Raw genomic sequence first — 17,639 nt, forward strand, 5'->3', positions numbered from 1 at the left:
CTTTCATAAATGTGAAACGCCCAGCAGTTGTGCAGCAGTACAACGAAAGCATGGGGGGAGTAGACAAGACAGATTTTTTGGTGTCCCTCTACAGGACCTCAATTCGATCGAAGAAATGGACACTGCGTGTAATAACGCACTTTTTCAATTTGTGCGTCACAAACTCGTGGTTGGAATACAGGCGCCATGCCGAGCACTAAAAAATCAAGATGAAGGATCAAATGGATTTACTAGAGTTCACTCTGAATGTAATAGAGAGCTTGGCAAAAGCTTGCTCTGCCGGGTTGCCACGGAAGCGCGGACGGCCATTTTGCTCTCCACTTCAGCCGCTGAAGAGGCCGAACTTGATTGAAATGAGGCCAATCCAAGACAGAATACAGGCGCCATGCCGAGCACTAAAAAATCAAGATGAAGGATCAAATGGATTTACTAGAGTTCACTCTGAATGTAATAGAGAGCTTGGCAAAAGCTTGCTCTGCCGGGTTGGCACGGAAGCGCGGACGGCCATTTTCCTCTCCACTTCAGCCGCTGAAGAGGCCGAACTTGATTGAAGTGAGGCCAATCCAAGACATTCGGTACGACCAAACTGGTCACTGGTCTTCAGTAGAGGAAGAGCAGCAGCGATGCAAGCTTGAAGGATGCAAAGGCAAGCCCAAGGTGAAGTGCCAAAAGTGCAATGTGCACCTTTGCTTATCTGCAGCAAAGAACTGCTTTCGAGCCTTCCATACGCAATAGCCTAAGCCTTTGCTAGAAAAAGCTCCAAACAACTGTTTCTGTTTGAAAATAAACTTCAGATTGCAACTTTGTGTTTTGATTTCTGACAACCTCCAAGCCCTATGTCTTAAATATAGGACATGATCCAATCTCGAACACCAATGAGTCCAAAAGGTAATATTTGATTGTAACATGCTTTTTGTTGGGTAATTAGAGCACTTAAGGCAAAAAAAAAATTTCCGCGCCATGAAAATAATTCAGGGCTGAAAGGGTTAATAACCTCCGTGCCGGCAAGTTCAAAATCAATAACAGCGATTACTTCGTAGAGTTTGCTTTCCTTCTTGCACTACCGCACTGGTATGTTCACTTTCAGTGCGAGGACAGCTGTAGACAAAGCAACTATAAGGGAGGCCATTCCGCTCACTGGACAGGTTGTGTACTTTTGATATTTGATGCAATCCAGAATGTTACTGAGCAACATATGAAACCCGACCTCTGAGTATGCAAGAACAATGCTTCAACTGGATTCCCGATTGTTCGTTTCGCCTTTGCAAACAGTGCGCATTCGGATTATGATGTAGCGCTCACTGTAATGTCAAGCCAGCGCATCTGGCCTTCTGTTTTTCTGGCCTTGCACAGAAAAACATTAACCCTTCTTCAATTCTGAGAATACAAAAATGTCATTGAACGTAACAGAGGCACGTGTACAAACTCCGAAAATATTTGGCAAACCTAGCACATGCGCACGATGCCGTGAGACCTTTGACTTTATAATGGCAGGAATGTGCCACATCTCAAATATTGCAATGCGAGTCGCTGCCAGGCAACAGTTGTTTACTTGATTTTCAGGAAGCGCGGATATATATCATAATAACCTTTGTAGTCGGTATCTGCAGTCTGGATCTGCAGTTGGCATTGAAGTGGGCATGGGAAATGACACAGGGAGCAGGTGCGATCGAAAAAAAGAAGGCGGCGCACCACGATGACAAAGAATAGCACTGCAAAATCAAATAAATATTACCAAATCCACTTTTTACAGCAAAAAAGTCACCCCATGTTTACGCTCCAGCTTTGAAAATCTTTACACTGACAGAAATCTCGCTGCATAGAGCGTTAGCACGCAGTGCCTCTGGCAATCCGCCGTGGTGACAGGGGTTAAGGCGATCACCTACTGAGCCGGAGGACCCGGCTTCAATCCTGGCCGCGGTGGCCGCGTTTCAATGGACCCGAAACGCAAAACCCGCCTGGGTGTTGTCTGATGACAGCGCTCGTCGATGAGCCCCAAGTGGTCTTAACTATTCCGGAGCACTCCACTATGGCGTTTCTCTTAGCCCACGTGTCATTTCGCAATTCTAAAAAACACAATTTACAATATGCAGTCGTCCCCGGCGTGAAAGCCGCCTGAAAGTGCCCCTTATATCTGTTTCGTACCACTAAGTCCTATGAAACGCGTATCACTAACTTTGTATGGCGAAGTGATCAGAAACGCATATCACTAAGTTTCTATCACTAAGTTATATGAAACGCACATCACTAAGTTTCTATCCCTAAGTACATGCAATGTGAGTCAGCACTATTGCACCGGCTAATGAAAACTTGTTCGAGCATTTGATATGCAGGAATGATGTTGAAGCAGATGTCTTCAAGCATGCTGACTGATGCTTAGAGCGCTGACGCACACGATTTCATACCACTTCTCCCACTCCATCACAGTCTTCACAATGCAAGCGCGGTGTCATGAACAAGCCCATTCTTTGACTAGCACGCGGACTACACATCCTCTCATTTGACTCAAACCATCTTTACGCAGTTACCAATAGAAAAAAAGCATCAAATCTGGCTACGACTCTAAGAAACTCATGTGATCCAGTGCGACTGAACACGTTTGAATCGTTCAGCTACTGCGAAAACCCCTATTTGAGACGGCACAGTGAGATTGGCACAGATAGGGATTTGTCAAAAACTCTCGTCTCCTTAAAATTAGGTAATGTAGCAATCTCAAGATCAGGATTTATTCTTAAGATTAAGAGACATAATAGAATAAACCTCGAAAAGTTCAGCGCAATGTTTGCCAGTCCCGCGTACGACAGAGTCGCACTGTTCCCCTCATTATGTCGCCTATAATGAGAGTTTGCTTCAGCATCTAAAAAGGATTGCTTCTGGAGAAGAGCATGAATTTTAGGTGAAATCTTGCCAAAGCATTCAGACAATTTTGCCTGAAGCAGACAAAAAACGACTTACAGTTGTCTTCTTTGCTTGTCCTTTACTTACTTCATTGAATGTTGTCAATCTTATTCCTGGTGGTGCCGAATTTTTGTTTGCCACACATGGCAAATGGTGATCAAAACGAAGTTAGTACCGGCCCAAGGCAACCAGCCTCATTCCAATATACTGGGTGTTTCAGCGAACACTTTAAAATATAGGCTTTCTGGGGTAAAGTTGTGGCTTTTGCTGCATGGCATTGCCAGTCCTGATGGACACCAGACAACCGGTGAATCATCTTACCAACTAAGATAACTAACTAATTTCTATTAGAGTCAATTAACTATTAGAGAGAGAATTAACTATTAGAGTCAGGCGCCTGGTTGCAATTGTAGCCGGTCTTTAGTAATAGCCATATCAGTTTTAGAATTGCAAAAACGCGATTACCCTTGGCACGGTGGCTCGACAAAATTTGGCTTTTCAAATAGTTACGTGCACTGGAGGGGTTGCTTTCCCTGCATGCTTTGAAAAGCGAATGCATTTCCACACGAAGCAGCCAACCTTTGTCGAGCCACAGCGGCGAGGGTAATTGCATTTTCGAAATTTTAAAAACTGATATAGATAATTAAACGACCAGCTACAAATCTCTATTCACAACTAGGCGTCTAATACGAATAGTTAAAAAGTTAATTATTACAAATTTGCTAACCAGCGTTCCACCCAAGACGATTCACCGATGTACAGCTGTTCGACAACACTGGTATTAAGGCGAAAGCCTTTAATGGCTCATGCTCGCGGCGTCCGCCAGTGCGCTGGAATCGTGCCAACTGTGGCCTCTCCTCCGCGCAGCGGCGCAACCTCCTTCCCCCCTTAGCAACAGCGCGCCGGTGGGGACGCACCTGCGCATATCAACCGTGACGTCACACAGTAGCGGTAGAACGAGCGCTTGCGTCGGCGGTGGCAGCTGCACCGCCGCTCCTTCGCCAGTCGTCTCGTTGCAGTCGAGTGAGTGAGACGCATGACTCCGAAGCGGCCCAGTGATTCCGGCCAAGTGGTTGGGAGAAGCGGCAATGGGTTGACCAGAAGGCTTTCACCAAGCACACTTTAGAATTTCCAATGGGTCTTCCCAAATTTTTATATGCCGCAAAAGGAATATTTTTACCCCAAAAACTATTTCTAAATTGTTGAAAGGGTTCGCTGAAACGCGGGGTATATATATATATATATAGACATTTTGTTTTATATATATATAATCAGCAAAACGTTGAGTTGGGCTACATGGTATGAATTCATAATAAAGCAGCGCATCGGACGACGGATCATAGAAAGAACACAGGACGAGGGCTGAATCACAACACCACGTTTTATTCTTAAACCTTCATATATATAGGAAAACACAAAAAGGCATGAAACCAAAAAACCAAAAACACAGCAGAAAAACGTGACGCATGACTGCGCACACACCCCTATCTCAAGCACTATAGAGAAATCCAACCTCCTTATAGCACATAAGACCTGTTGGTTTGCTTATGCCGTTATGTTGCTCTTTTGCGATATGGTACGCCTCTACCACTTCGCGGCTTGTCTGATCTTCGTGGGTGGGTAACACACGAGTGTCATAAAGCAATGCATTGCGCTTTTTTTTTCCTTTTCATTACTTAACACCCTAGACAACGCTTCACCAGCTGAGACGGGTCATTACCATTCTGTAAACTATTACTCTGATCCTGTAACCGCTAGTCCAGGCACCACCAGTCTGGCCAATATACTCGTAGCGGGCTCTGTACGACAGGAGGACGCTCTACTCAACACTTCTGCAGTAGTCGACAAGCTGATCTCTGCGCGCAATGCCACAACGTTTGCTTTCCTTGGCCTCCTCCTTTCTCCGAATGGCTATGCATATCCTTTTGAGCTTGACAGGCGCTGAAAGGAACACGTAGATATTGTACATTTTTCCTGTGTTTTTTAGCCCATTGTATAGGCCATGAACATATGGTAGAAGAGTAAAGGTTTCCTTCTTTTCATGTTTCTCGTTCTTTGCAGATTTCCTTCATTTTAGGTTGATCGCCTATTGAAGTTGTCACTTTTTCCTTTCTCGTCTTATCCGATCCCAACCGCCATTGTTCGCACTGGAGCTTTACGCGATTCCTGTTTCTATCGCGTGCTTTAAAAAGCAGCGGGTTTCGAATGCTGCAGTACACTCGATGAAGGCTGATCCTCCATCCTAAACATCGCGAATTAAATCCTGCCGTTTTTCCATTTCTGATATATATATATATATATATATATATATATATATATATATATATATATATATATATATATATATATATATATATATATATATATTGAAAGGGGGTTCGCGTACTAGTGAACTTAGCGATACAGTTCACCAAACAGCTGAGCGGACGGCAGCAACATCACAGTCAGTCTACACAGCCAGAGAGCTGGAGCCGCGCGCCGGCACACTTCGTCGTCAACTTCTTCGTCTGCCATCGAGGCAACCTGAGGCGCATTCATAATAGTTCAGGCGCGTTCATTGTAATTCACTACAATGGCCCCGGGATGGAAGAGGAGCCATCCTGGCGACCTATGGTGATGGCAAGAGGAGCGGGTCGTAATAAGTCTTGAGGCGACTGACATGGACAAGCTCACGGCCGCGACGACGCAAGTCCGAAGAGGGTGTAAGCGGCTCTACAATATAATTAACAGGGGATGTTGATTCGACGACGCGGTAAGGGCCATGATGTTCTCTGCGAAATTTCGAAGACTGTCCTGGTGTAGTGGAGGGGACCCAAAGCCAAACTAATGAACCTGGAGAGAAAGCGTGCGCGGTTTGATAGGCATCGTGTTCATGCTTTCGGCGACCTTGGGAGTCCGAGGTGAAAGAACGGGCCAGTTGGCGACATTCCTCGGCGTGCTTGGCGAGTTCGGAAAGGGGCGTGCATTCAGAGGCGTCCGGAGTGTACGGCAAAACCGTGTCCATTGTGGAGGACGGCTCACGGCCATACAACAGGTAGAAAGGGGAAAATCCGGTGATTGACTGGGTGGCGGTATTGTATGCGTACGTCACAAAAGGCAGGACAGCGTCCCAGTTAGACTGATCTGACGAGACGTACATGGTGAGCATATCGCCGAGAGTGCGATTAAAGCGCTCAGTCAGCCCGTTAGTTTGAGGGTGGTAGGCAGTGGTGGTCCGATGAATGATGCGACACTCTCTGAGGAGGGCTTCCACCACGTCCGAAAGAAAGACGCGGCCTCGATCACTGAGCAACTCGCGCGGCGCACCATGGCGAAGAACAAAATTGTGCAGCAGGAAGTGGGCAACGTCACGAGCAGTGGCAGCGGGTAGTGCGGCGGTCTCTGCATATCGGGTTAGGTGGTCGACGCCAACAATTATCCAGCGGTTCCCAGATAACGTGTAGGGCAGCGGGCCGTAGAGGTCGACGCCAACACGATCGAATGGGCGAGCCGGGCACGGCAATGGCTGGAAGGGGCCGCTCGAACGGGGCGCGGGAGACTTGCGTCGCTGACAGGCGATGCAGGAGCGGACGTATTGGCGAATGTACCCGTACATGCCCCGCCAATAATAACGTTGAGATATTCTTTGAAACGTCTTCAACACACCGGCGTGGGCACATTGTGGGTCAGCGTGAAAGGAGGCACAGATCTCAGAACGTAAATGGCGAGGTATCGCGAGGAGCCACCGTCGACCATCTTGCGTGTAGTTACGGCGGTAGAGCAGGCCATCACGGAAGGCAAAATGGGGTGCCTGGCGGCGGAGAGTGCGAGAAGGCACAGCAGTGTGAGCGTTGGTCACGACGTCGATGATCGACGCAAGCCACGTGTCTTTGCGCTGTTTCGCAAGCATATCAGAGCTGGTAAGAGGCGAGAGGACGGGTTCTGGCACGGATGAGCATGCAGCGGCGGTGGGCAGAGGAGATCGAGATAGAGCGTCGGCGTCCATGTGCCTGCGGCCAGAGCGATATACAACGCGGATGTCGAACTCCTGAAGGCGGAGAGCGCATCTGGCGAGGCGGCCGGCCGGGTCTTTAAGAGACGACAACCAGCAAAGCGCGTGATGGTCCGTGACGACATCAAACTGGCGGCCGTACAGATAAGGTCGAAATTTCATGAGTGCCCAGACGATCGCTAAACATTCCTTCTCCGTAACGGAATAGTTGCATTCAAGCCTTGCTGAGCACCCGACTTGCATACGCCACGGCGTATTCCTCATAACCATCTTTCCGCTGAGTCAGGACAGCTCCGAGGCCGACGCCACTTGCATCAGTATGCACCTCGGTAGGGGCTCGCGGATCGTAGTGGCGAAGTATGGGCGGCGAGGTAAGAAGACGGCGCAGTGTGGTGAACGCGTCTTCGCATTCGGGGGACCAAGCGGACAGGTGGTTGTCGGTTCCAAGCAGTTTCGTGAGTGGCGCAATGATCGACGCAAAATTGCGGACGAAACGCCGAAAATAGGAGCACAGACCGATAAAGCTCCGAAGCTGCTTCATTGTTGTCGGCTTGGGAAACTCCGCAACAGCGCGAAGTTTGGCCGGGTCGGGGAGAACGCCTTCCTTAGATACAATGTGACCCAAGATGGTTAGCTGCCGGGCGCCGAAGTGGCACTTCTTCAGATTAAGCTGTAGGCCGGCGTCGGTGAGGCAAGTCAGAACCTGCTGCAGGCGCGTGAGGTGAGTGGAAAAATCTACCGAAAAGACAACGATATCGTCCAAGTAACAGAGGCACGTATGCCACTTCAGCTTGTGTAAGACGTTATCCATCATTCTCTCGAATGTAGCTGGCGCGTTGCACAGGCCGAATGGCATAACGGTGAACTCGTAAAGGCCGTCGGGGGTAACGAATGCGGTCTTCTCACGGTCAGCGGCAGCCATCGGGACCTGCCAGTAGCCCGAACGCAAGTCAAGAGAGGAGAAGTATTCGGCGCCTTGGAGACAATCAAGAGCGTCATCGATGCGGGGAAGCGGATAATTGTCTTTGTGGGTAATTTTGTTCAGTCGCCGGTAATCGACACAAAATCTGATAGAACCGTCTTTCTTCTTGAACAGCACCACCGGAGAAGACCAAGGGCTGTGAGAGGGACGGATGACGCCACAGTGCAGCATGTCTTCAACGTGCTCACTTATCACTTGACGCTCAGCCGCAGACACGCGATAGGGGCGCTGCCGAAAAGGCGGGTGGGAGCCGGTCTCAATGCGATGAGCCACGGTTGATGTACGGCCCAAAGGCTGATGGGCTGCATCGAAAGCGAAGCGGAAAGTGTGGAGAAGGGCTGAAAGCTGCTGACGGTAGGTGGACGGAAGAGTATCGTCGATGGCGGCGCGGAAAAGTTCGTCAGGCTCAGGTTCAGTAGCGAGCTCGGAATGCATGGCGTTTAGAGAGGGACCGCTGGCTGCCTCGTGGACATTAAGGAGACAGAGAAGGCAGACAGGTTGAATGCAGCCAGGGGACTGTAAGGCACACAGGGATGGATTGTAGAGCAGCATCTTCGTGACACCCCGCCGGACATCGAGGACAGCAGAAGGTAGCGGCAGGTTCTTCCGGCGTACAAAGGAAGCAGACGGCGTAAATAAAACGGTGTCATCCGACGGGGCACGGCACGACAGGGAAACGAGGGCAGATGCTCCCGGCGCTACTTCAACAACTTCAGCGATAGTGACCTTGAGTGGCAAGGGCGCAGAGGTTTCAGTAGTGAGCTCGTCAAACAAAGGAGAAAATTCAACTTCAGCGCGGGCGCAATCGATGACGGCGTTGTTGTGTGACAGAAAGTCCCACCCGAGAATTATGTCATGTGAGCATGAGGACAGCACCAACAATTCGACTGGATACAATATATCGTCAATGAGGACTCGCGCTGTACACGAGGCGAGAGGGGAAATGCACTGTTCACTAGCGGTGCGGAGCGAGAGACCCGTAAATGACGTCGTGACTTTGCGCAAGCGGCGGCAGAGTTTTTCGTGAATCACTGATACTGAGGCACCCGTGTCGATAAGCGCATGTACCGGCAGTCCGTCGACGATGACCTGAAGAACGTTGCGTGGGGAAAACGGAGGCCTTGAGCTTTTCGAACAGCGCGCAGTTCTTGCCTCCGGAACTGCGGATCTTAGTTTCCCTCTTCAGCGGAGGGAGGGCGACGGCGCATTGGTGACAGTGAGCGGCGGCGCGGTGATGGAGAACGTCGGGTCTCGTAAGCACGACGGTCGGGGGCGTACGCGTCTAGCGGCGAGGATGGAGAAGCCGAATAAAACATCTGGGATGGATGCACAGGGGTTGAGATGGTTGGCGATGCCACCATGCGACGGCGACAGTGGCGGGCGACATGTCCCGGGTACCCGCAGGAGTAACAGATGGGACGGTTATCCGATGTGCGCCAAGGGTGGTAAAGCCGCTGCGGTGACGGCGAAGAAACCGGGGCTGGTCGTAGAGACGGGGCCGGGCGCAGGACTGGCTGACGAGGTGGAACAGTCAGGGGCACGGAGCGCGCCGCTGCTTCTGCGTAGGTCATCCGGGCGGGTATAGGAGATGGTTGGGGATACTGAGCCTCGGCGTAGGTTAAGGGAGCAACCGAAGGGACTGGATGTGCAGTAGGAATAGCCTCGGCAACTTCATGGCGGAGGACCTCCTGCAATGGCGCCACCAGAGGAGTCGCAGCGTCGTGACTGGAGGGCATCAACGAGAGCTGACGCGCGACTTCCTCCCGAAAAAACTGCTTTATCTGCGGTGACAGTTGCGCCGGGTCGGTGTCAGATGTGAGGGAAGCAAGCGATTCCTGCTGCGAGAACGGAGAACGGGTGAGGATGCGTCGCTTCCCTTAGCAAAAACTAATACGTTTGGAATATACGGAGGTCTATTTAAAATGTATTTTAAACATATTTTGTATTCATGAACGCAATAAAAATATGTAGGAAATACGTTTCTGAAATTTCATGCTTGGTATTTGAAATATATTTTTAAAATGTGCCAAAAATACCTCACTTAAAGCATACTTCGAGCACTTTTCAAATACATGAAAAAATATGCATGCAGTTTTAGCATCTTGTCAGTGTATTAAAAGTGTATTTTCGGAAATATGAAATTAATTCATCGAAAGTATACTTCAATTCTAGAAAACGGGCAGCCCTTGTAAACGTATATGTATGCAGTTTTAGCATCTTGTCAATGTATTAAAAGTGAACTTTCGTAAATATGAAATTAATTCATCCGAAATATATTTCAATCCTAACAAACGGGCAGTCCTTTTAAACGTCTTTGCACACTTCTAGCTGCCATGAACAGTCGAGTGCTCGAAATCGTGTTTCGGGAAATGGCATTTGCGTGTCGTCAATGTATTTGAAGTGTACTTCCGTAAATACGTAATTAATTCGTCCAAAGAACACTGAAATTCTAGCAAATTGGCAGTCCGCATTAGCATATTTGCAGCGCACTACAAGCTGTCGTTGAACAATCTAATGCTCAAAATCGAGTTTCGGGACATCGCATTTTGGTGCTGGCCATCTATTTAAAGTGTACTTTCGTAAATACGCAATTAATCCGTCTGAAGTATATTTAAATTCTAACAAATGGGTTGTCCGCGTAAACATATTTGCATTACACTTCAAGCTACCGTGGAACAATCTAGGGCTCGAAATGACGTTTCAGCGAAGAGTGAAAACTTTCCCTTTCTTGCCATCCTTTCGTTTATGGTAACTTCTAGCAGGAAGGTGATCACCACTTATACCCCTGCTACACGGGCGCTTCGAATGCCTTCCAGCCGAATGTCATCTAACGATACTACATGTGTTCTGTCTAAGGGACTGCTTGAAGATAATATTACGCCAATGAATATTAACCGCGTCAGCATGAAATTTCCCCGGGAGTGCGCCGATGAGGACGACTGCACTCATACTGTTGTTTACATCGCTTGTTTACATAACATAAAACGCAATCTGCGCTTTGGTTCTAATAAACAATCTGTTTTCTTTTTTACTGGTTGTACTCGTGATTGTTTACGCAGTGCTACAATGTGTGGGAAGCGATGATGCGATCGCACGCCTGAGAAAGCCGGGTTGTTGGCATCGCGCAGGACTGGCGCTTCTCGCTTCTTGTCCCGGCTTTCTCCGACGTGACCAGTATTTTTTTTTAAACTACTTTATCCAGAAGTATGTATGGCGACTGTTCGCTTTAACTGAAACGGCCTAACTTGTTATCCACAAGCTAGCGACGGCGACGACTGCTGCTGGCCGTAAAGCACGGCTCGGCAGTCTGGGTCACACCGGCGATTCCCGTTCATCGTACGCGTGCCCTGCGATGTAAGCAATAGTTGATTTCAGGTCACTGTTGCCAAAACTACACCTGGTGACCATTTGCATTCGCTAAAGCTTGTGATTCGCTCTTCACAACCGCCGAAATCACAGATCCAACCCTGCGAACTCGCTGGGCATAGTCGTCGCGGAAGGGAACAGAGCCGTCGTCGATTGAAACTGATTTGGCAAGCGCTTATCGCTGGTGAGTGTTCAGGTATGCACACGTGAAATATAGCCGTTCGTTTCGCTCATTTAGAAGCGCGAGCACGCACACACCGCCGCCTCATCACCGTGCTCTCGCTCAGCCGCCGACAAGGCTGACCGTCCGCCGACCGGATTCGTCGGTGTCGTTGGCCTGAAAAACGTGTCCCTCTAGAATCATATTATAGTAAACTAGATATTTCACTATAATTACATGCTGTTGTTCAGCGTGATATATACTGTCGTTGTCGGACTAGTGTGACCGCCGTCGCCGTCGTCGCTGTACACTGAAAACGAGCTGAGGCTTTCGAATGCGTTTCGAAAGTGTCGTGCAGCACCGCGGCAGTCCATCGAGTCCGAATGTCATTCCTATTCTCGAATGCCATTCCACTCAATGTCATTCGAACATTTCCGTGTGAGAACGTGATAGCATTATACCAGCAAAAGCGCCTTGGGTACTTCTGGGTCCGAATAAGCCAGCGGAAAGGACCCCGTGTGGCAGGGCAGACCGGCTCCCTTACACGCCCATGTATCTGTTGGTTGACAGTTCGACTCCTGACCTGTGCCTGACGCAAGTTTCAACTAGCAATTCCGTTCTCAATTAATCCCAGATTCGAACGCGACCAGTAGGGTACTTCTGCGATAATTTTTAAGCCCACAGTATTTGCGCAAAAAAAGGTATCACCGTGCAAAATAGTGCGTCGCTTTCGCTGGGTATATATACGGCAAGCCAAGTATAGCGCTTGTCGTAGGATTTGTTGTTTGCTGTGTTGCTGTCGTCTTGGTATGCTGTATGTAGGTATCTGCCGTTCCCATTCAATCACGTGACGTTATAATATCAGACTGCTGTTGATTAATGATAAATACCCGTGTACGATTTGTTCTCCAGTTGATGAATTAACCCGTGTCATTCCATGGAGCCGCCCAGTAGACTTTTTTTTAAGCCCGAGTAAACACATTTTTAATGTATTAAATGTATATTTTTAGTATATTTCTAATGTATATTTTTATTATATTTTTAATGCATTATAAATATGCTAAGCGGGCAAAAATGTACTTTTCACGTATTTTTAAGAACGTTTAAAATATTATTCCTAGTATACTTAGAAAGCATTCGTATTGCAGTTTAAGCATAGGGACAAAAAAATGCGAAATAAATATGAAATTAATACAATACGTTTGAAATGCATTTTTAGCACACCCTCTTTTCGCTAAGGGTTCCGAAGTTCGTCAAAGTTCTGGCAATGGGTAATGACGCCGGCGACTGTGGTGGTATTGCGTGCCAGAAGCATCTGGAACGCATCGTCGTCGATTCCTTTCAAAATGTTCTCAATCTTGGCGCGCTCAGACATAGAGGCATCGACTCGTGTGCAAAGGTTCACAACGTCCTCTATGTAGCTGGTGAAACTTTCACCAGGCAGCTGCGCCCGACTTCGCAGGCGTTGTTCTGCGCGCAGCTTGCACACCGCAGGCCTGCCAAATACATCAGAAAAATTGGACTTGAAGGCTGACCACGTGGGGATGTCGGCTTCGTGGTTTCTGAACCATAGGTTCGCAACGTCCGAAAGGTAGAAGATGACGTTGTTGAGTTTGAGTGCATCGTCCCACTTGTTATGGGTGCTCACCCGTTCGTACGATGCCAGCCAATCCTCGACGTCATCGTCGCCGGTGCCACTGAAGAAAGCGGGATCACGCTGCCGCAGCGCTCCAGCGCACAGAACGGTAGGGGTGGGTGGGGCAGGACTGGGCACGGAGTCCTTAGGCATTGTGAGCGGCGGGAGAAGACGGCTGCGAAGGTCCAGGGCGTCAGACGACCGCAACCTCCACCAAATGAAAGGGGGTTCGCGTACTAGTGAACTAACGATACAGTTCACCAAACAGCTGAGCGGACGGCAGCAAAATCACAGTCAGTCTACACAGCCAGAGAGCTGGAGCCGGGCGCCGGGATACGGACCCCGCACACCGTTACCTCATATGGGCCCCTGCTCATCAGGGGTTGGCAGGAAACGAGGCAGCAGACGCAGCCGCCCGCGCGCTCTCTCACCGGGCTGTTTTCTCCTCCCCATCCGATCAGGAACCCGATTTTAATCCGGTCTATACATTCAAAGATATTACAACATATCAAAATTGTCATCGCCTTTACCCTAGCCCATGTAAAGGCCTGAAGAAGGCGGATGAGCGGCTCCTTCTCCGCCTTCTGACCAATACTTTGCTGTGCCCGGCAGCGCTAAAACATTTTGACCCCTCCTTTAGCGGCAGCTGCCCACACTGTAGTGCAGTGTCTTCTGACACTTATCACATGGTGTGGGCCTGCCCCTCCAACCCCGCTATTCCCCCCATCCCCAACCCAACCCGGGAGGACTGGGAGGCGACCCTGCTCGGCTGCCACGACTTACAGGCCCAACAAGCCTTAGTCGGGCGCGCCCGGGCGGCGGCAACCGCCACTGGGGTCCCATACTAGGAACCTCCACCTAGTGTTTGTAAGGATCGGTCCCTTACAGGCTGATCCAAACATACCTCCAGTTCATTCGAAATAAATGTTTTCACCACCCACACTTCGTCGTCAAGTTCTTCGTCTGCCATCGAGGCAACCTTAGGCGCATTCATAATAGTTCAGGCGCGTTCATTGTAATTCACTACAATATAAATATATATATATATATATATATATATATATATATATATATATATATATATGTCAGAAATGGAAAAACAGCAGGATTTAATTCGCGATGTTTAGGATGGAGGATCAGCCTTCATCGAGTGTACTGCAGCATTCGAAACCCGCTGCTTTATTAAAGCACACGATAGAACCAGGAATCGCGTAAAGCTCCAGTGCGAACAACGGCGCACTGGATATATACATGTATATATATATATATATATATATATAAGGAAAGAGTTGAAGTACACTTCTTAGAGAAACATTTATTTACCGACGGTTTCGGACGGTGGACCATCCTTCATCAGGGTAAGGTTGTTTGTGAACAAAGACGATCCACTTGCTCACGGCACCGCACACAGATGGAGAGGGAAAGACGCTCTCCTTTGAGGAAACAAAACAAAACACGAAAAGCAAGTCAGTGATGGACAAGGGTGTTCCTGCCGATTAAGGGGAAAATGAGGGCTGCAAAGCGAGCACACAAAAAAGAAAACAACGAATTCAAGAAAGGGGGAAAGAGGGGGGGGAGGAGGGAAGGAGGCAAAAGGTTGTAGCGGAAGTGGAGAGGGGTGAGCTGTCTGCGAGGAAAACCGTTGAGAAGAAATATTGTGGGCGGAGGCTTCCTTCGGCGGGAGCGGGACGTTCGAACACGCGGGAAGAAAACATTATCGCGCCCGTTGCATCACAGTGCCAACCGCCCGACAGAAGTGTGATTACTGACTGTTTGAATGTGAGTTACGGCGGCGGCGCGATCACATCGACGGAGAGTTAACCGGCCAGACGCCAGATTCAGTTGAAGAGGCTGTGAATCTCAGTGGGCCTCTGATTTCTGAAGTGCGGAGAGAGCTCCGGGGTTCTCATTTATACCTGCCTGCACCGTATTAAATTTGAAAATAAAGTATGACTCCCGTTGTTCCCGCTCACGGGTATTTTTGAAACCACTCTGTAGCAGAGTGACTTTAATTTTGTCGAAATCATTATTTTCTTGACGGACGTGTCCCCCCCCCCCTCTTTTCCCCTTTCTTGAATTTGTTGTTTTCTTTTTTGTGTGCTCGCTTTGCAGCCCTCATTTTCCCCTTAATCGGCAGGAACACCCTTGTCCGCCACTGACTTGCTTTTCGAGTTTTGTTTTGTTTCCTCAAAGGAGAGCGTCTTTCCCTCTCCATCTGTGTGCGGTGCCGTGAGCAAGTGGATCGTCTTTGTTCACAAACAACCTTACCCTGATGAAGGACGGTCCACCGTCCGAAACCGTCGTTAAAAAAATGTTTCTCTAAGAAGTGTACTTCAACTCTTTCCTTATGTTATCAGCAGTCGAGCAAGTTTTTTCATCGTAGTATATATATTTATATAAGAAGGGGGTGAAGATCGGATGGATCCGGTAGAACATACACGTAATTCGGTTGACACACGGTAGAAAAACAACTTTATTCTAACGTCTCGACCAGGGTCTGGCCTTCGTCAGAGTGATGGGGTACAGGCAAAAGACACAGTTTATAAGGGAATGTACGCGGGGAGGGAACATTCTGATTGGCGCATCGCAGCGGCAAACACCTCAGTATGAATCGCCAGTGATGATAAATGTAGTCAACAAAGCACAGTCAAAAATTACTGAATTATCGTGGAGGATAACTGCAATCACATTGTGAAAAAAAATTTAAATAATACAAAAATGTTTTGGTCCCAGCTCAAATGCACAAGAAAAGGCGAACAAAAAAAGAAAGAAAAAAATATGAAACGAAAAAAATAAAATCATCAGACACGAGTACACAGGTGAATACTACTTTTGATTAAACAACGCCTCTTGTGAAAGGGTATGGTACTAAAATGCGGAGCTGTTTCAGAGATAAACCATTCACTAAGACAGAAAAAAGCGGCGCTAACAGTGTCAACCGTGTGTCTACCATGTGTCAACCGAATTACGTTTATATATATATATATATATATATATATATATATATATATATATATATATATATATATATATATATATATATACCAATGGACGCGATATTATAGAGGCCCGTACACTGCGCGATGTCAGAGCATGATAAAGAACCCCAGGTGGTCGAAATTTAAGCAGCCCATCACTACGGCGTTTCTCAAAGCCTTAGTGAGTCGCTTGGGGCGCTAAACCCCATATAACATAAATCACAAACACAAACACACACGCATACACACACACAAAGAGCTTAGAAACACAAACGTAATTGGTTGCTAGAGGTAAAATGCGGGGTTAAACGCTTCATTTAGTTAGAGAACTTAAGCGTTTCCCAACTTCGCATACAAAAAAAAATGCGCTTCAACTACTGCTGAACCTGTTTAGATAGCGAAAGCTATGGCGTATCGGGCAGCTATAAGCGGCTTGGCATCTGTAACGTTGAGTGCGTTCCCGGACACTGGGTGGTCAGCGCACCCTCCCTGTCACCCTGGAAGGGGGCTGTTAATGGTTGATCGCGAGATTTTCCTCACCAAATGAACGCTACGGCAGCAGTGCAGCATGTCTGCTGCAACGCTGCCTTCCCCACTCCTGCTTGCGCCCTATGCCAAGAACCCTTAGCCTCTTCCCTCCACATCCTTTCCCTCTGCCCGGCGGACCCTCCCCCGCGGGGCCTAGAGAACCTCAAGACTTCGGAGGACTGGGAGACCCTGCTGCGCTCGGAGGACCCGGCCGTGCAGATCATCACCACCGGCCGGGCTGTAAGTGTAATGGACATTAGGAACATAAACACTTGAGTGCAGTGGGGTCGTGCGGGGACTCTGGGGCGTGCCGCGAATTCCTCTTGCAATAAAGTTTTTTTCTCTCTCTCTCGTCAGCGCTAAACCATGCAGCCCAAATCTCTCTGCCTGCCCCCTCGGTTTCTCAAAACACGATTAAGGCGTCCACTGACCCAGGCGGACAGTTACGCGTACTTCCTTTCCTTAAAATCATCGGAGTGTAAAACGTTGTCAACGCCAACGCCAAAGAACACAATGAATTCCGACGGCCTATGGCTTCAGTGCCGCGTTTCTGCCACAACGTTGTCAATACCAAGGCATGAAGCGCACATCAGTCACTACCGCCACGCAGCTTAAAGCAGGACTGGGGTGTCCACTGCTCCAAGAGGGCAGTTATGCATCTTTCCATTGCTTTCCAAGCTCCCGCTCCTTTGGTTCGGTAGCTTAAAGCGCGACTGAAGTGTACACTGTTGTAAGGGGCCAGTTATGTGCCTTTGATTTCGAACCTCAATGTCATTTGAAAGTAAATTTGCATGGCTAGCTATGAAGCCCCAGGTCCCGTAGTGAAGCTTCCGCTTCTATATATACATAAGATTAAGTTTAGGCTTAGGTTTAGGTTCAGCTCAGTTGTTATGGCGCTCAGCTCCTGACCCGAAATACGCGGGTTCGATCCCGCCTGAGGCCGTCGAATTTCGATGGAGGCGAAATTCTTGAGGCCTATGTGCTGTGCGATGTCAGCATACGCTAAAGAACTACAGGTAATCGATATTTCGGGCGCCCTTCGCTACGGTGTCCCTCAGCCCGTGTCGGTTTGGGACGTTCATGATGACCATCATCAGCCT

This window comes from Amblyomma mixtum, chromosome 2 (assembly GCF_055824585.1).
Source record: "Amblyomma mixtum isolate Tamu chromosome 2, ASM5582458v1, whole genome shotgun sequence".
NCBI lineage: Eukaryota > Metazoa > Arthropoda > Arachnida > Ixodida > Ixodidae > Amblyomma > Amblyomma mixtum.